The sequence below is a fragment of the Onychomys torridus genome, chromosome 17 (assembly GCF_903995425.1).
Source record: "Onychomys torridus chromosome 17, mOncTor1.1, whole genome shotgun sequence".
NCBI lineage: Eukaryota > Metazoa > Chordata > Mammalia > Rodentia > Cricetidae > Onychomys > Onychomys torridus.
Window position 1 is genome coordinate 60,533,526 of NC_050459.1, and position 18,972 is coordinate 60,552,497.

Here is an 18,972-nt window from a genome sequence, read left to right on the forward strand (position 1 = left end):
CTCACCAAGGTGCTGCTTCCCTGTGCATGTGGGTAGGATGAAGTGTCAGGTCCACAGAGCAGTCTGCTTTTGAAGTTTTAGGTGGCTGGATTGAGGGCAAGTGGGCTCAGTTCAGAAAAATAGGGTTTTCAATAAGAAGACATCAAGAACAGTCTAGTAGATAGGTGTGGTAGATCAAGCCTGAAGTCCTGACAGGCAGGAGAATGAGGTATCCAAGGTCACCCTCAAGTACATGAGTTCAAGATTAAGGTACTGGGCTCTATTGTCTCAAAGAAACAGGAAAAGAACAATTATGGCACCTCTTGAGGGAAATTGTGTGTGTATGTGTGTGTGTATAAGGAAACTGTTGTTTGCTGGCATTTTAAAGCAAGACAGAAGTGCCATTCCATAGCCAAAGTGATTTTATACCAAACCATTTTTGCAGTTGAGGGGTGAACCCCTGCCTCATGCTCAGGGAGCCGGTGATACCCCTCTTTCATGGCAGCAAGTAACTTCGTGACTCATGTTTGGGAACAATGAGAAATCTCTTCCAGTCAGTCACTCACCACAGCTCTGGATCCTCACCAGCACTTGTTTGCACACTCAGGGGCTACTAGGAATTGTTGAGTCCTCCCGATCAGTCAGCCATACTTCCTGCTTCGGGAAAGCAAACATCTGACCAGCTACCTCTAAGGCTGGAGGCCCAGGTGAGAACAAGGCTGGGGCTGGCTGCTCTGGAGGAGTCTGAGAGCTGCCAGTCTGTGTTGGAGTGTGCATGACTCTGGGCCCAGTGAGTCACAATAAGTGACTTTTCTTTGACACTCATGTCACACAGGGTATGGCAGAGCAAGTGCTGGCGGCTAGTCCTTTAAACTTAACTCAGGGCTGGAGAGATGGCTCTGGAGAGATGGCTCAGAGGTTAAGAGCACCGAATGCTCTACCAGAGGTACTGAGTTCAATTCCCAGCACCCACATGGTGGCTCACAAACATCTGTAATGAGATCTGGCACCCTCATCTATGTACATAATAAATAAATAAATCTTAAAAAAAAAAACAACTTAGTGTCCCTCCCATGGTTCCATGTCTTCCTCCAGCATGCCCTCCTTAAGCACCTGTGAGTTCCCAGCTCTAGAGCCTAGGATTTTACTGCTGCCTGAAGTCCCAGAACCTGAGTAAGAGACATAACCGTCATGTGAGTAGGCAGCAAAGACTCTGGTAGTCTAGAGTCCCCAGCAGAGATGTCCACATCAGAGTTCTGCTTGTGAAGTGAAGTAAAGGGACTGGGGGTATATAGACAGTAACCTCAGAATGCATATCTTTGCCTGTGGCTATATTCACTTCCACAGAGCAACACAGGCCACACACTGAGCTCTGGAGAGGCTGGGCACAGCTCTTGACTATCCGTGGCTGGGCAGTCAGTGGCTCACCGAACCAGATGGTGCCTCCTGTGGAGCTCTGTGTTGGCCCAACACTTTAAAGAATATGCTCTCATTAATTTTAAAAAAAATTAACTTTTATAAGCCAAGCAGGATGTGAAGATGAGTCTGTGGGTATGTCTTAGGTGTAGGCTTGTGCATAGGCCTAAATACCTGAGTTCAAGCCCCAGAACCACAGAGTGGCAGAAGAGACCGACTTCTAAGAGTTTTCCTCCTAAGTGTTCTGTGACCCACTCCTGCCTGCAAACAGTCCTCATTTCATGGGTAGAGGAGGCTTTTACCTCTTCCATCACCGAGCAGTTTGAACCCAGATCTTTCCTTGCATAGGGACCTCGGTCCATTGTTCTATTTGTACATCCATTTGGAAGGCAAGTGGGATGCAGAGGCTCAGTCCCTCAGAATCTAATCCTTGCCCATGTGGGCAGCCAGAAGGCATACCAGTGCTGAACATGGCCTTGGGACCAAGCCAGTGAGGCCCGGACTCTGATCCAAGTTGAAATGACTAGAAACCTCACTGTGCTGTGAACTAAGACATTCTGTTCCCTGATTCTGTTGAGCGTTTCCCAGGACCTGCTCCTCAGCACCGCTCAGGCCTAGCCCTGGCACTAGGCTAGTTTCATTAATGGTTTACTCGTCAGAACTTGACAAGTGCGGGTAAACACAAAGAATTCGACCTGTAACTCAGGAAACCGCATTTTCTCTTCTATGCTGTTCAGTTGAGCAGCTGTGACTCTGTCCTCTGTCATGTTGAACAGCATTCATTTTTGCAATTCCCTCCTCCCATAGACCATGTATGTCAGATGATAGGAGTTATATCCAAGAAGAGAGAAATTTCCCAGTGTGGCACATGCCTTTAATCTCAGCACTTGAGAGGCAGGTGCAGGCAGATCTGTGGTTTCTAGGCCAGCCTGATCTACATAGCTACTTCTAGGAGAGCCAAAACGTTTACATACATTTAAGAGATCAGTATCCTGTATAGTTCAGACAGTGGCATAATTAGGTAACAGCTCATCTAACCAAAATGGATGTTATATAACAGTTCTTGTAGCTAAGCATACAGGTCAATGCTAGAGAACTTCCCCAGTTAGTATACATGAGACCCTGGGTTCAAACCCAAAGCACCAGCAATGGAAAGCTTCATTTTTTTTTTTTTTTTTTTTTTTTTGGTTTTTTGAGACAGGGTTTTTCTGTGTAGTTTTGGTGCCTGTTCTGGATCTCGCTCTGTAGACCAGGGTGGCCTCGAACTCACAGAGGTCCTCCTGGCTCTGCCTCCCGAGTGCTGGGATTACAGGCGTGCGCCACCGCCTGGCCAGAAAGTTTCTTTTGGTTTTAATTTCATAAACAATTGCAAGCTGAGCATAGCTCTGAACACCTGTTTCCCAGCACACAGGAGGTTTCAGCAGGAATATTATAAATTTTAGGTCAGCCTGGGGTACATAGCAAAGCCCCACAGAAGAGAAGAAGGAGTAGAAATATTTCCCTAGCAATATTACTGTGGTGCTGGCTATTGATCCAGTTTTAACTACCACTGAGCCGTTCCTCCAGGACCCGAGAATAACTTTAGAAATGGGTCCACGGCTCTGTCTTTCCTTTTGGTTCATTCCAGCCTCAGGAAGTCAAGCAAGCATTTCTTCACTGTGTTCTCTGCACTTACAGCTCTTGTCCCTTCATAGGCACTTGACTGAAGTGACAGAGTCCGTGGGAGCATAGGAAGATGAGAAAGGCAAGTCTAGTCAAAGGGACTGGGTCTGAGGTGCAGTCCCACTGTGAAGATGAAGAGGTAGCTGACATACGTAGGAAGACTTGCCAGCAGTTTCCCTTCGGGGCCCTTCATGAAAGTAAGCGATTCAGGCTGGCCGGAACCCGAGCTCAACTGGCCAATCCCACTCTTTCTTTGATGTCTTGTTGTGGTAGCAATGACAAGATTCAGTTGCTTTATTGAGGTGTAGTTGGCACATTAGTTGTAATCATAGAGAATGTATAATATGGTACATATGATGAAAGTATCATGAGCAAAACTGAAAACAGTCATCGTACAGCTTCCAGTTTCCTTTTTTAAAAACATACTATCTTTATTGATTCTTGGGGAATTTCACATCATGCACCCCAATTATGCTCACTTCCCAGTGACCCATATCTGCCTTTCACCCTTACAGCACCACCACCCCCCAAAAAAAAGAAAATTAAAAAAAAATAATAAACCCAAACAAACAAACCTCTTCACTCCTCTGCCTCTCCGACCCCTCTTCATTTTGGGAGCTGCAGTCTGTCACCCAGTACACTCTTTTGTCCAGTCAGCTTTACCTGCAAGTCTGGTTGAAGGCCTCTAGTTTCTGTGATCTGTCATCACCGGGCCCTCACCAAAACTCCTCTTGGGTACCCATGGCCGCCCCAAGTCAGAGTTCCTACAGGTATCGTTCCACGGGACCAGTCCCTTGACCTGCTCCCGCAGGTCATAGATGGGTGTAGATGTTAGGGTGGGTCAACCCAAGGCACTGGATGTTGGGCCACAGGGGCTGCCCCCTTCGGGTGAGGGGGCTCTCCGACACCCATGCCATGAGGGCCAGTTCTCCCACGCCTGTGGTGGGGGGGCGGGCATCTCCCGAGTGTCTGTGTGGGCAGCTCTCTTGTCACAGTGTCCAGAGGGGCAGGGCCAACAGAGGGCAGGGCTAGCTAAGCATACCCTCTGATTTCACCACGCACACATGGTGCCTATGGCCCCCTGTTGTAACATGGGCCACAGATACAACACAGACTGCAGCTGCAGCAGGACCATGGATCCAGACATGGCTCTCTCCAGCAGCTTGGGCCTTGGTGACACCATGGCTCCTGGTGACAGCCCAGACCTCGGACATCTACATGGTCTTCAATGGTAAGCAGAAGCCACAGACATTAATACAGATCCTAGCTGCAGCAGAGCCACAGGATCATTTAACTCGTAAGTGCTCAAAACCTTGTGAAAATATACCATAGTTACCCATGCATTTTGCTAAGGGTTCTAAACTGTGAAATGCATGTTTTAAGCCATGAAGGAATTTAATAAAGGTGCAAGTTTGTGTACTCACAGGAGGACATGGAGTACAGAAGATGCCCTAAACCACTGAAGGAGATGCAGGGGATGAACTCCACATGCTGTACAATCTGCCGATTTAAACACCAGGCAGTGGTCTTTGGCAGTCTTAGACTCTGATTTCTATATTCTCCATACAATGCTGTATCCGCTAGAACTCATTCCCTATTTCCCCACAACATTGCCTGTCCCAAGCAACTGCCCACTGATCTTCCTGTGTAGATTGCCTATTCTATCTACTTTGGAATCATAGTGTGTTGTTCGTTGTGTCTGACTTATTTCACTGTTTACTAATGTTAAACATGTTACACTTCATTTATTTTTATTTCTGAATAATACCCATTACATAGATATATTACATTGCATATATATTCAGTCATTGACTGGTGGGCATTTGGGTTGTTTACACCTTGGAGTCACCACGAATAAGGTTTACATTGGTGTGCTTTTGTGTGGGGTTTTTGTACATATATATGCTTTGTGCATATATTATATCTAATGTAGAGAACAGAATCTACCTTCTCCCTTAAGGGTTAATCCAGAGTGGCAGGCCAGGGACCTGACTAGGAACTACCATAGGAAGACAGGTTCTCCTGAATATACTGCTTTCCCTTCCCAGATTTCCCATCCCAGTACAGCCCCTAAGAGCCCCAAGAGGTTCATTACGGTCTGCCCACTTTCCTAAAGAAGAGCTATCCTTTTCTTAGCTTTTCCCTTCTAGATGCTGGCCAGAGCCTATGCATGCTCTTACACTCTTAACTGATGCCCTGGGCTTCCTTACTCTTTCTAAAGCTCCCCTCCTGCCCTGTTCCCAGTGGCTGGCCTCCTCCAAGGTCTTTTTCTCCATTCTCCATGTCCAGGCAGCCACCTGCCTGCCCTGGGGTTTTCCTCAAACTTGAGTCCATTCCTTGTCTTCAAGCTTTCATTTGTGTCTATTCTTAAATTCTTTTATTAATGATTCAGAGCCCCAAGAGCTGACACATTTCCCAGGTGTCATGTGATGGTTCTGCTGGGACTCCCCAATATTGCTGAGTCACAATGGAACTTTATGTTTAATATTTTGAAGAACTACCAGACCACTTCCTAAAGGTCCTGCTGGTGGCGTGGGGGACTGGTTGGCTGTTGTTTTAATGCCAAAGAATCTGGTTTGTTTGGGAAACAACTTCTAGAACTCTTTCTGGGTTTTAAAAAATGTACTTAATGTCATTTAAAACAACAAAACAAAACAGACCTTTATGACACTCCCCAAGTGCAGTTAAAACTGAAGATACTAAATTTTGCATTCTGGCCTTTTACTTAATTGCACAGGAAACTGCAGTTCATAAGCATCCTAATAGTTTAATGACTACATTATACTATTATTATACTATACTGTAAATATACCATATTTTCTCTCATGTTAAACATTTAGCATTTTCAATTTTTCATTTATTCTATAATAAACTTGTTTATTGATAAATATTTTTATTCTGGAATATTTACTTAAAAGAGTTTTGAAAGTATATTACAAAGAATATGAACACTAGGAAAATTTATGTCTGTGAATTTCTTTTTTTAAATATATAACAGTTTGGGGTTGGGGATTTAGCTCAGTGGTAGAGTGCTTTCCTAGCAAGCTCAAGGCCCTGGGTTCGATCCTCAGCTCCCCCCACAAATATATATATATATATATATATATAAAACAGTTTGAAACTGGAAAGATGGCTCAGTGGATAAGAACACTGACTGCGGGGAGGAAGCGATTAAAACAAAACAAAACAAAACAAAAAACCACTGACTGCGCTTCCAGAGGACCCATGTTCAATTCCTAACACCCACATGGTGACTCACAACATCTATAATTTGAGTTCTAACAAATCAGATGCCCTCTTCTGATCTTGGGCACCTTGAGCATGCATATGGTCCAGACATGCATGTACATTAAAAAAAAAAAAATTAAAGTTCTTTGAAAATGCATGACAATTTATAGTCTTATCCTCAGGGTTCATTTCCTCTCAAAAGCACTGGTTTTTCTTTTTTTTTTCTTTTTTTAAGCTAGATGTGGTAATCACAGCACTGGAGAGCCAATGACAGGCTGATCTCTGAGTTGGAGACTAGCCTGGTCTACAGAGTAAGTTGTAGGACCATCAAGGGCTGCACAGAGAAACCCTGTTTTGAAAAACAAACAAACAACCCAAAAAAGAAAAGAAAACTTCAATTTCAAGGGAACAAATGTATTAAAAGTGTAGCAGCATGTATAGAAAATTGCTTATGCTGATCAGACTGTGGGTGTGACAATGTGATGACAATGTGATGGTAGATTTTCACAGTGTGAATCCTTGTGTCAGACATCACACACTGGACAAGACATCGCTGGCATTTCAAAAGTCCCCACTGTGTACCTGGACCCCCAGCCCCATGTGAAAAACCATCTTGCTTCCTCAGCTGAAAATCCAGTCCCTGACATCAAAAGCCATATAGAAAAATTACCCAAACCCAGAAAAACCAACTTTCTAATTCAGTGTGCAAAGATGCTTTCTATTGGGCCTGGGGAGATGCTCGGTGGGTGAAAGGACTTGCCTGGCAACCTGAGTTCCATCCATGGAACTCACCTAAGGGAGAGAGCCAACTCCCCAACGTTGTCTCTGACGGCCACATGTGTGCAGTGGTATCCACACTCACAGAAATCATTTTTTAAATTAAAGTCTTAAATCACAGTAAACCATGGCACTGCCGGCTCCCTGAGTTTTCAATTACTTGTGTTTATGGAAGCCTGAGGCATGTGCTTTGCAAAGGTAGGTGTGCTTATCCCGGTGTCCCCAATTAGGCTGGAGAAAGCAGGTACCCCCATGATTTTTAAATCCCAGGATTTAAGTTCAGGTCTGGGGTCAGTACACCATCCTTGTATCCAGTATCCCTTCTTTGGAAATAGCGAGGCACCTCTTAGCATCTTGCTCCTATCCCTAGTGCATTATCAGTCCTGACTTGAGAGGATGCCATGTCATCCTCTACAGCAACAACATTAACCCAAGTTAAAATCTGAATTCAAGGCTCCTACTCCTGACTTTGTGTAGGTGGTGAGTGCCCTCTCCACACTCCCCACCTCAGCCTGGATAGAAAGAAATTCTTCTCAACTCTGGAAAAGCAAACTCAGAACAGACCTGAAATATTCCCTCAGCTCTCTCCTTCCTGGACCTAATTCTCTGGTCTTCCCTTTATGTGGATCCTGCAAAGTACACAGAGTAAGTGACTTCCCTAATTTGGATGATTTGGGCTCTGTGGGTAGGCACTTCATTTTCTGATGTGAACAAGGTTTTGCCTTATTCATTGGATAATTCATTTATTCATTGCCTTTAGGAGATTCTGAGAGAACTGCTGTTGATCATTCATTCATTCATTCATTGTCTTTGGGAGAGTCTGAGAGCACTGCTGTTGATCATTCATTCATTCATTCATTCATTGTCTTTGGGAGATTCTGAGAGCACTGCTGTTGATCATTCATTCATTGTCTTTGGGAGAGTCTGAGAGCACTGCTGTTGATCATTCATTCATTCAAGGTTGAATAACTGACCCAGGTTTAGTGGCACATTAACTCCACTGTCCTTCTGCTGTTTCGTGTCCCTGCTGTGTGTACAAGTTCTCAGAAAGTCATAGGCTTTGAGAACAGAAGATTCCAAGTGGGGTCGGGTTTCAGTCTTCTTAATGAAAATTTAGACAAGTTATTGCCTTTGATTCTACTTAAGTCAGGACAGTAGGTGTAACTACAACATCCCAGCAGGGTGTCTGTTCCACTTTCCTACCCACCATGACAAAAGTTTAATCTCAGCCTCCATTACTGTGTAGTCATAGACCTTCGATTTCATTCAGCCTTTTATAATTTCATTTGCCTTTTTCTTCATAGCGATGAAATGGATTCATAGCTATTGAGAAGTCAATCCCCCACTTTGGGATCTTCCTTCCTTCCCTGGAGCAGAGTCTGTGCAAACATCAGGCCCCATTGTCAGGTAGTTAGAGAAATCTAAGGCAGATGAAATCTACTTAGAAGGTATAATCTAAACACCAAGTCAAACAAGACTTCATTTCTCAGAAGAACCTGTGCTCCAGGGCACTCCACCCCCTGCCTCATTGTGTCTCATGGCCGATGAAAGTTTCTATTAATGTTGGACTGGAAGCCAGATGATAATAACTTGATTATCGTTCCCACGGACCATGGTTTTTTAGGATGTGAAGGTTATGACCAGGACACTAAGGCTTGTCAAAGACATGTCAGCAGGGCTTGGAGAGATGGCTTAGTAGTTAAGAGTACTGACTGCTCCTCCAGAGGTCCAGAGTTCAATTCCCAGCCATCTGTAATGAGATCTGGTGCCATCTTCTGGCCTGCTGGGACATATGCAGGCAGAACACTGTGTATATAATAAATAAGTAAATCTTTGCCAGATGGTGGTAGTGCACGCCTTTATTCCCAGCACTCAGGAGGCAGAGCCAGGTGGATCTCTGAGTTCGAGGCCAGCCTGGTCTACAGAGCAAGATCCAGGACAGGCACCAAAATAACACAGAGAAATCCTATCTCGAAAAACAAACAAAAAAAGACACATCAGCAACTGTGGATGTAGCTCAGGGGGTGGCTCATCTCAGGCCTTCCAAAATTGTATTCTTCAACAAAACTGAGTGAGAAGGTCTCAAGACTGAATTTTATGAAAGCAGGATACAGTGGCAAAGCATCATGAGTTTGTGTGGCCTTCTTCTCAACCGCTACTGCTCCCATCCAGATAAGAAGAGAGCAGCAGAGCTGTGGGGCTTATCATGGCCCCAGGAAGGTCCAGTGCATCCACAAGAGAACCTATCCTTTCTCCTACATGATGTCCACCGAGGTTCAGATCTTGAGGGCATGGGGTGGTGGTGACTAAGGAGCTCCTGCAGCCTCAGGAGAAAACAGGATCCTATGGTTCCTGGGAGACCCAACTCTCAGGCTCAGAAAGCCTTTCTTTGCAGGGTCCGTTGCACTGTCTCCTCCGAGAAAGGGTCCCCTTTCCAAGGAAAAGCCATAGCACAGAAGCCCCGGCATCACATCCAACTATCAGCTCGGCTTGTTCAAGAGAGGAGCCATTCTCCTAAACTCTGGTGGCATGTTCAGACCCCAAGGTCCAGTCGCTACTAAAAAGTTTGGTCACAGATAATGTCTAGACAATTCATCACCACATTGGTCCTGAACTTGGAAATACTCTCAACAATGGGAGAGGGGGTCGGGATTTATTTCTAATTCCTAGATAGGTGACAGACATGTCATAGCATCTCAGCAAGTACTCTTTGGTCCATGGAGTTTTTTAGAAAGGGCTAGTTTTGCCTGTCCCGAGACATGCTTCTCTGCCTCTTTCCTGGTCTTGTCATTACTGGTGCCTGCTCTGCTCTGTTGTCGACCTGGCCCTGAGCAGGGAGAAGAGGCCCTGGAGCAGTTATACCGCGGCTATGGCCACAGCTTGAAGCCCTTGAAAGTTTGAAGTATGTCTTAATCAGTGAAACGTTTAGGGGACACTTAGTCTAGCTGTATGTACTGATGAATGGGAGGGTATGTGTGTCAGCATTTTAAAATAATCATACATTCTTATAATACGTTGTTATCAAACTGGACCCCAATTCCTTCTCTCCAGTATTTCCTCTGCCTTTCACACTTTTCCCTCCCAATTTAAAGTGAGTTCACTTAGACCATGGGTAGTCTCCCAAGCCAACCATCCCTGAAGAAAACTGACTCTCCCTTCCCCAGAAGCCATTAATTGCCAATAGTTTCTCCGCGATGTCAGTATGTTTAATTCCATTATAAGAGTAAAATTCTTTTTCAACTGTAACACTTGCTGCACTTCCACTTTTCGCCACAAGGTGTCAATAGACCAAGCAGAAGAGCAGTTGAATTCCTTTGGCCACAGAGGGTACCTCTGCTATTCCAGGAGCCCCTGCGTGAAATTCTCCTACAATTTCCTTACTCTACCTCCCCCCCCCCCCCCGCTGCTCTTTCCACCTGTCTGTCTTTGTAGTCACAACTGTTCCACACCAAAAATCTCACCAAGGTTTCCTCCCCTAGGGTAGGAGAGCAGTGGCTGGAATCTGTACTTACTGTGAGCCTGGCCGTGATCTAAATAAGGTTGACTGAAGCCACTGGATTAATTATCAAGGCAATTCTGGGCACAGCCATGAGTTATCATGATGAGGAAGCTGTATAAGGAGAGTTAGATTGCAATAGTAGTCCCACTATTGGGGCTTTTCCTGCATGCCCCAGAGGTGAAGCCTTAGCTACCTTCCCTTCCATGTCTTTAAAGAATCCCATAAAAAATGCCTTTTATCCTCTCCAGCCCATGACTTCAACCAATGGCTGGCCTTGCATCTTTCCCTAAGTGCAGACAAGCAAATGGGAAACATGGCTATTCCTGAAAGAATACATTCCAAGAGACCAAAGGATGCCCGAATCTAGGATGTCAGCCCTCGGGGAAAGCCTGTTCTCTTTATGGCTCTCATTGGCCTATCCCAGTTGCTGGCTTTCCTACTAGGCTTGGACTTTGACTATAAGCACTTTGGTACTGTGACTATCAACTGAACAACTCAGCAGGCACTAAGGAGATTTCCTATGAATAGTGGATACACTGGACAAGGGAGGTGCTAGCTCTGAGTGGGAGAGAGATGGTGTCAGATTTCATTATGCTACCCAGAGAGGTGCACAATTTAAAGCTCAAAGTGTGTGGTGTGTGTGTGTGTGTGTGTGTGTGTGTGTGTGTGCATCTGTGTGCTGTCTGTGCATGTGTGTTCATGTATGTGATACTGGACATTAAACTGAAGACCTTGCGAATGCTGGAGAATAGAGCTCTACCACTGAGCTACATCCCAGCTCTTTCCTCTTTGTATCAGGGTCTTGTGAAACTGTCCAGGCTGCCCTGAACTTGCTGCTCAGGCAGCCCTTGAACTTGATCCTCCTGCCTCAGCCTTCCAGTAGGTGGCGCATGCAGTTCTGTTTAGCACTTTTGAACATGGGTGATCTGGGAGTGACATCACAAATGACTACTGTACAGCTGGGTGCTCTTTTACTCAGTGACAGCCTAACTGGTTGCTGGGTAGTGCTGCCTTCCCAGAGGTCTGTGCGTGCCAGTGGGGCTTGTTCACTATTACTGTCGATTTTTAACTTCATAAACTTTGTTATTTAAATAAATTTTGCAATTAAATAAAAATATCACACACCAAAACTAATTAGACCAAACTCTATACAACTCAGTGAACACTTAGTATAGGCATTTGGAACAGAAGCTGTTTAACTGCACACTACATCTTACACTTTCAGTATTTGAATATATTTTATGTACTTTTCTATAACCAAACCCAAAAATAAAAAATAAGCCTATAGCAGAATTAGAACTAGAAAGGCAATTGGCTTTCCATCTTCTTCACAGCCGTGCCCATCAGCCCTTCCTCATCCCTTGCATTTAGGGAATGTGTATTAGGAACAGATATGTCTTCTCATTCTCTTTTCTTCATGCTATTCTGTACCTCATGCATATTTGTTCACATCTATAAATACATTATGGATTCCACATATGAAAATGTATGACCTCGCTTAATACTATACATCTAAGTCCATTTGTTTTTAGTTGGAGCTGAGTAGTGTTCCATTTCACATGTACCTCAAATTCTCAATATCCAAATGGCCAATTATTTGTTAAATAACTATTCAGTATCCTTAGGCACTGGGAAATGCAAATTAAAACTTCTCTGAGATCCCACCTCGCCCCAGTCCCAGTGGATATCATCACCAATTATGACAACAAATGGTGAGGTGGTGTGAAGAGAAAGGACCTGTCGTCACTCACTGTCGATGAGAGTGCAAATAAATATAACCTGTGGAAAATCGTTGGGAGATTTCTCAAAAAACTAAAAATACAACTACCATATGGCACAATTTCACTCCCAGGTGTATACCCAGAGAACTGCATACCCTACCACCATGGTGATATCAGTTTGTGCTCCCATGTTTACTGCTTCTCTACACTCTAGCAAGAAAATGGATCCATACACACACATACACACACACACACACACACACACACACACATACACACACACACACATACACACACACACATACACACACACACACACATACACACACACACATACACACACATACACACACACACATACACACACACACACACACATACACACACACACACACATACACACACACATACACACACACACATACACACACACACATACACACACACACACACACACACACAAAGTGTTTTCTTAGGGCAAACCATTCAGCAGACAAATACTCCCATTTTATAGATGGGAAAATGGATAACTGGACCCAACCCTCAGAGCACCATATGCCCACTGCAGTCTTCTCTCCTCTGTCGGATTCCCAAGCTCTGGTATTTGGAGCAGACCCTTCCAGTCTGGGGAGATGGCTTGGGCGTCTCGTTTAAAAAGATGATAATAATAGTAGTAGTAGTAGTAGTAGTAGTAGTAGTAGTAGTAGTAGTAGTAATAAATAATTATGATGATAATAATACCTCTGTGGTTTGAGGTGAGACAGAGGAGGTGAGCTAGAACAGCCAGCTGGGACCGCGATGACCAGTGAGCCACGCCAACACTTCCTCATCACCAAGTCACTCTCAGATCGAATCCCATCTGCCCCCCCCCCCCACCCCTATCTGCGACCTGCCCAGATGCCCTAGGGCTCTTGTCAGAAGGCTACAATTAAACAAAGGGCCACGCCCCCTCCCCAAGCGCAGGCTAAGCAGCGGGGACCGCCCCGTCGACAGCAGGTTTCTAAGCAGATGCAGAAATGGGCCCGCAGCTGCCGCTGAGCACACCAGCGCACTGTTTTCTAATTCTCTCCCTGCTAAGTGCTGATTACCCGGCTCTGCCTGCTCCCCCCCCCCAGCCCCCCCCCCGCCCCGATCCTTCCAACCACCTGACTTTAGCCAGTGGGGCACTCAGAGAACAGAGCAGCTGGCAGGGCGCACTTCCGGCAAAGGCTTTGCAGGGCAGCAGATGCGAAGCACTGATTATTCCGGGGGCGGGCTGCGCCAGAGACCTGCATTTGCACTTCAAAGGGGTCTGGCCCCAGTGCCCCACTCTGGGGACCCAGCCTTGTTCTGGGGAAAATCAAGTTGCTTTGAGTGAGTTACCCACCGCCTTCCTAACAGGGGGGCGGGTTTAAACAACCCCTAGAAGTTAATGCCCACTCGCTAGACATCCCCAGGGACCCTCCCCTGTGTCTAGCAGCTCTCCGCTTAAGAGTATGTTTCCATCTGGACACTCGCAGGGCCACAGCAGACCTAGCTCTATTTACACACTGGCTGTCTTTTTCCCTTTGTAAAAGCAGTCTCACTATGTAGCCCAGGCTTTCCTTGCACGCTTAGAGATCCTTCTACGCCCACCTGTCCAGTGCTAGAATTAAAAGGCCACTACCACCAGGCTGCCTCTATCCTTGCAATATCCCTTGTTAGGGTTTGGATTCTCTGTGTGTCCCTACAAGATCCTAGTCCCTAAGCACCTCAGAGTGTGGCCTTATTTGCCAGTATGGTCATTGTAGATGTGATTGGTTAAGATAAGGAGACCATAGCCATGTGAAGCCAGGGTAGGGTTTGGAGAGTTGTAGTCACAAGATGAGAGACATCTGGAGTATCCCCTCACCCCCATCCCCCAGCAGCTTTGCGAGGGTGTCTTGGATTCCTGGCCCCTACCATCTTGAGAGAACAAACTTCAGGTAGGGCAGCAGTTTGCAGTACATCTGGTGGCCTGGGGAAAAAATAGATCCCTGAAAAGTAAGAAAGATCTTGGTTTATTTCATTGAAGAGGAAACTGAGGCTGGAACTGCCTGGTCTCCTTGTCATCGGAGAGAGAGTGCTAAAGGCTGTGTTCACATGCCACCTATCTAGGCAGTTTCTAGTACCTCACTATGAAATGACTCAACCAGGGAGCTATCTTTCCTTAGTTGGAATGACCAGCCCTGACTGTCCCTCTACCCATTCCGCATCCTCTCCATCTGCCACACACATACACACACACACACACACACACACACACACACACACACACGCACATGTGCATGCACACACACGCACGCACACGCACGCATGCACGCATGCACACACACTGAAGCTTACAGTAATAAACGTTGACCAGGGCCCTGAAGTCACGTAATAAAATGGAAAGGTGCTGGGCTCTAGCCAGCTCCCCCCTCCTCCACTCTGCTCCTGTCCGTGCAGTAAGCCAGGGTTATAATTATGTGTGTTTGTGTCTTAGCCAGACAGCTAATTCTGAGGATAGGATCCTGGAGCTCATCCTCCTGCCTCACCTCAGCAAATACCAATTTAATTTGGGAGCCTTTGTATTGTAGTGTTGGAAATTCAAAAGAAATCAGCACAAAAGGAATCAGATTCTTACAGCCTGCAGACAGGACAGCTGTGTTTTTCCTCGTGTCTGTGAGTCCATACGAGGCACCTGTCCCACAGGAACAGGGCCTGCTGACATTTTGGTCTCCACCTCAGCAAACCTCCCCCTTTTAGAAGCTTCTGTGACATAGTTTCCCTATATCCCTGACATAGTGCCTCTGCTGGGAGGATCTGATCATGTATGCTTTGTGACACAGCAAGAGAAGCCAGGCTCAAAATCCAAGGGTAAGTGTCCCGGGCTCCACTCCAGGCCCTCAGCTCTTCCAATTTCCAAAGACTCCCCCTTTTCATAAATGCTGGGATTCTCCTTGCAGGGACTGAACACAAATTTTGGATAAATCCTGACCTAACCCTCTGTCAGCTAGCTGGCAACATGGCTGGTGACATTACCAGAGTGTTTAGAGTTGAGTCCTGAGCCCTGGCAGCCCCAATAAATAAGGCTGGGTCTCTCATCTCAACACACCACGTGAAGAGAAAGTAACAATATTACAGTACAAAAGGAGATGTATTCAATGTTGTCACAGTGGGAAGGACAAAGGGGTCAGTGACCTCCAAGTTTGTCTTTTACTTTATTACTGTGAGGTTTAGATTTAAATAAAATGTAAGCATAATTAAGGAATCTTGGTCAGCGCGACCAAGTCCTCAGTCATCAGCCCGAGGAGTTCCCTTTTAGAGACTGCCCCACTTAGACACGGCTGGATCTTGGCTTTGCTGAAGAAAAAAAATGTCATGATGAACCAGTGTGAAGCTGATTTCAAGTTTTTTGAGTACATTTTAACTGAGATTGGAAGCACAGGGGTTACAGACAGAAGTGCTGGGGGAAAGTGTAAGATCCACACCAGGCGTGGGTGTGGGTTTCTCAAGGAAGAGTCTTACCACAATCAAGGGTCCTAGTGATGACAATACACAGGCGTTTGGAAGCTTTTGGAATGACATTGTTCAGTGGGTTCCAAAGTGACCCTGCCTTCCCTTATCTCTATTTTTCATGATTGAGATCACTTATAGGGAGGCTCTCAGGATGTCTGGAACTGGACTATAATCTGAGAAAATAAAACTAAGAGCCGCTGGGGCTGCACAAGGGAGTTTGAACATGTCTTTTTCCAGTAAAGGGGTTTCTGGTGCAGTCTGGAAAACTGCAGCTCTACAGGGAGGACGGGAGCAGGACCTTCAGCAAACGTTTATTATGTTTGAGTTCTTCTTTCTCAACTGGCAGGAGGCGTCAACTAGACTCAGGGTTCCTCTCCTGTCCCACATCCTCATAATTTTCCCTGTCTTCCTGTTCTGCTCGCCATCTGTATTAGTTTGCTCTCTATTGCTGTGATAAACACCACGGTAAAACCGACTTGGGGAAGAGTTTATTTAAGCTTTGAATGAAAAAAAAGAAAGAAGCCGGGCTGTGGTGGCGCACGCCTTTAATCCCAGCACTCGGGAGGCAGAGGCGGGTGGATCTCTGTGAGTTCGAGGCCAGCCTGAGCTATCAAGTGAGTTCCAGGAAAGGCGCAAAGCTACACAGAGAAACCCTGTCTCGAAAAACAAAACAAAAAAGAAAGAAAGAAAGGAAGGAAGGAAGGAAGGAAGGAAGGAAGGAAGGAAGGAAGGAAGGAAGGAAGGAAAAGGAAGGAACAGGAAAGGACATGACTGCTCCTAGGTATGGCGGAGGAGAAGGTTTATCGTAAATATGTGGGATGATAGTAATTGGCGCTGGTTACCTCGTGGAAAAGTCACAGTCATGACAGAACTCAGTAGTACTTTTAGGGCTTTATTAGGAGGGAAAGGGGTGGGGAGCCAGGCCTGGTGGGGGAAGGAAAGGGGAAGGGGGAGCAGAGAGAGAACACAGAGAGAGTGTGTGGGGGTCTTTTTAAGGCACAAACTGCGTGGCCACGTAGTAGCCAGCACCTGCTGAGATCCATTCTGGATGAGGACTCAGAGGCTTCCAGTCTGAGGAAACAGGATCATCTGAGGAACTGGCGAGGTGAGGTAGCTATGACTTGTTCTGCTTCTCTGATCTTCTAGCATTTACCCCAATAACTGGCCTCAGGTTTGGTTTTATTAATAAGACCTTCTAACAATTCATGCTACAGATATGTATATGTGTATGGGTGTGGATGTGTGTAGATGTAGACGAATTTCTAAATGGTCTTATTAAATAAAAAGACACAGAGCCAAATATAGGCCTTAGAGAGATCAGGGAATTAGGAATAACCACCAGCCAACCTTACCTCACCAGCTCTGCAGCTTCCAAATGCGTCCCACTTCCTGTCTACCCACACCTTTATATGCCTTGCTTTTCTGCCCTCTCATTGGCTCTTAGCCCAGCTACCTCACTTCCTTGTCACTGCCTGTCTGTACAGACCTCCAGGTCTCTATGGTTGGTGCTGGGATGAAAGGCGTGTGTCACCACACTTGGCTCTGTTCCCTCGTGTGGCCTCTAACACACAGAGACCCTGCCTGCTAAGTGATTAAGGGCATGTGCTACCTGACTTTGTTTACTTAAAATGGCTGGCCTTTTCTCCCTGATCTCTAGGTGAGCTTTGTTTATCAAAGCACAAATAAAATATCACCACATTTAGGTGTGGATGTATGCATGTATGTGGCATGTGAGCATACATGTGTGTAAGTGTGGATGTATATATGCATGTAGATATATGTGTGTGTAGATATAGATGTGCATATTATGCATGTAGGTATACATGTATGTAGATGTGGATATTGTCTTAGGGTTTTTATTGCTGTGAAGAGACACCATGACCATGGCAACTTTTATACAAGAAAACATTTAATTGAGGGGGCTCACTTACAGTTTCAGAAGTTCAGTCCATTATGTTCATGGCTGCATGCAGGTAGCTGAGGTGCTGGAGTAGCTGAGGCAGGCAACAGGAGGTCAACTGAGATACTCGGCAGTATCCTGAGCATAGGAAACCTCAAAGCCTGCCCCTACAGTGGGTGACATACTTCCTCCAAGAAAGCCACTCAGCCTCTTAGTGCCACTCCCTAGGAGATTATGGGGATCAATTACATTCCAACTACTTACGTGAGTATGGATATAAGCGTCTGGAGGGTGTTTCCACATAGGAAACACCCTCATTTCTCATGACTTTCATTTCACCCACCTTCAAGAGGGCGCCACCATGTCTGCTCAAGAAGCCGACCTAGGATGCACTCAGCACAGCCACTAGGATCCCTGCACTCAGAGTGGACTCCATCTTCAGTTATGTCAACAGACTGAGCAAACCCCTTGACACTTCACAGTCCAGCTCCCTATACACACTGTCACAGTGATCTGGAAGGTTCTTGACAAACAAGTCTCTTATAGCCTAGCTGCCTGTGATGCCACTCTAGGCAGTGACTGGCAGAGGAAGAATCTGTTTCTAAACTATTGTGCTCCTCAGAGCATCCTGGAAAAGGCCTGAGACATACATCTATATACACACATAAAAACACACATCTCCTCCTTGCTCATTTCTATTCTCCCTAGGTCTGCTTGAGCTACAGTGGGCGACCATTTGGGGGACTTGTCCTCTCTCTGAGAGACACTTGCTGGTCCTCTTGGCCCTGGCTCCAGCCTGGCTGTGTCTTTGGTGAGAGAGATGTCCAAGGTAGAGCCAGGCTGGACCAGAGATTTCCCTAGGACCTGAGCTCTCCTCAGATGCCACATACAGAGCATAGCACCCCTCAGCGGCACCTGCTTTCCTTATTGACCACTCTGGAGCCCGTGGCAGAGGCTGGCTTCCGAGGGACTGGTGTTCTGAAGACTATGTACATAATTTTTTTTTTTCTCCCTTGTTTCCGGTTTGCTTTGCTCTTGACAGCTTCGTTTTGTTTTATTTTTGAAGTTCTTTGTTGGCTCTGTAAACTATTTCTTGTAATTTTACGTTTTTTATTTATGAATAAAGAATGCCGTTTCTCATGTCTTCACGGTCACTCTTGTCTCTTCAAGCTAACCCCTGCTCCTCTGCTACGATGTGGCAGGTGACTCCTGGTGACCTCTCCCTTTAGAGCCAGAAAGGCAATGTCCCTTTCTGCTAGCTGGGGTGGTCCTCATGGGCCTTGAGGAAGGCA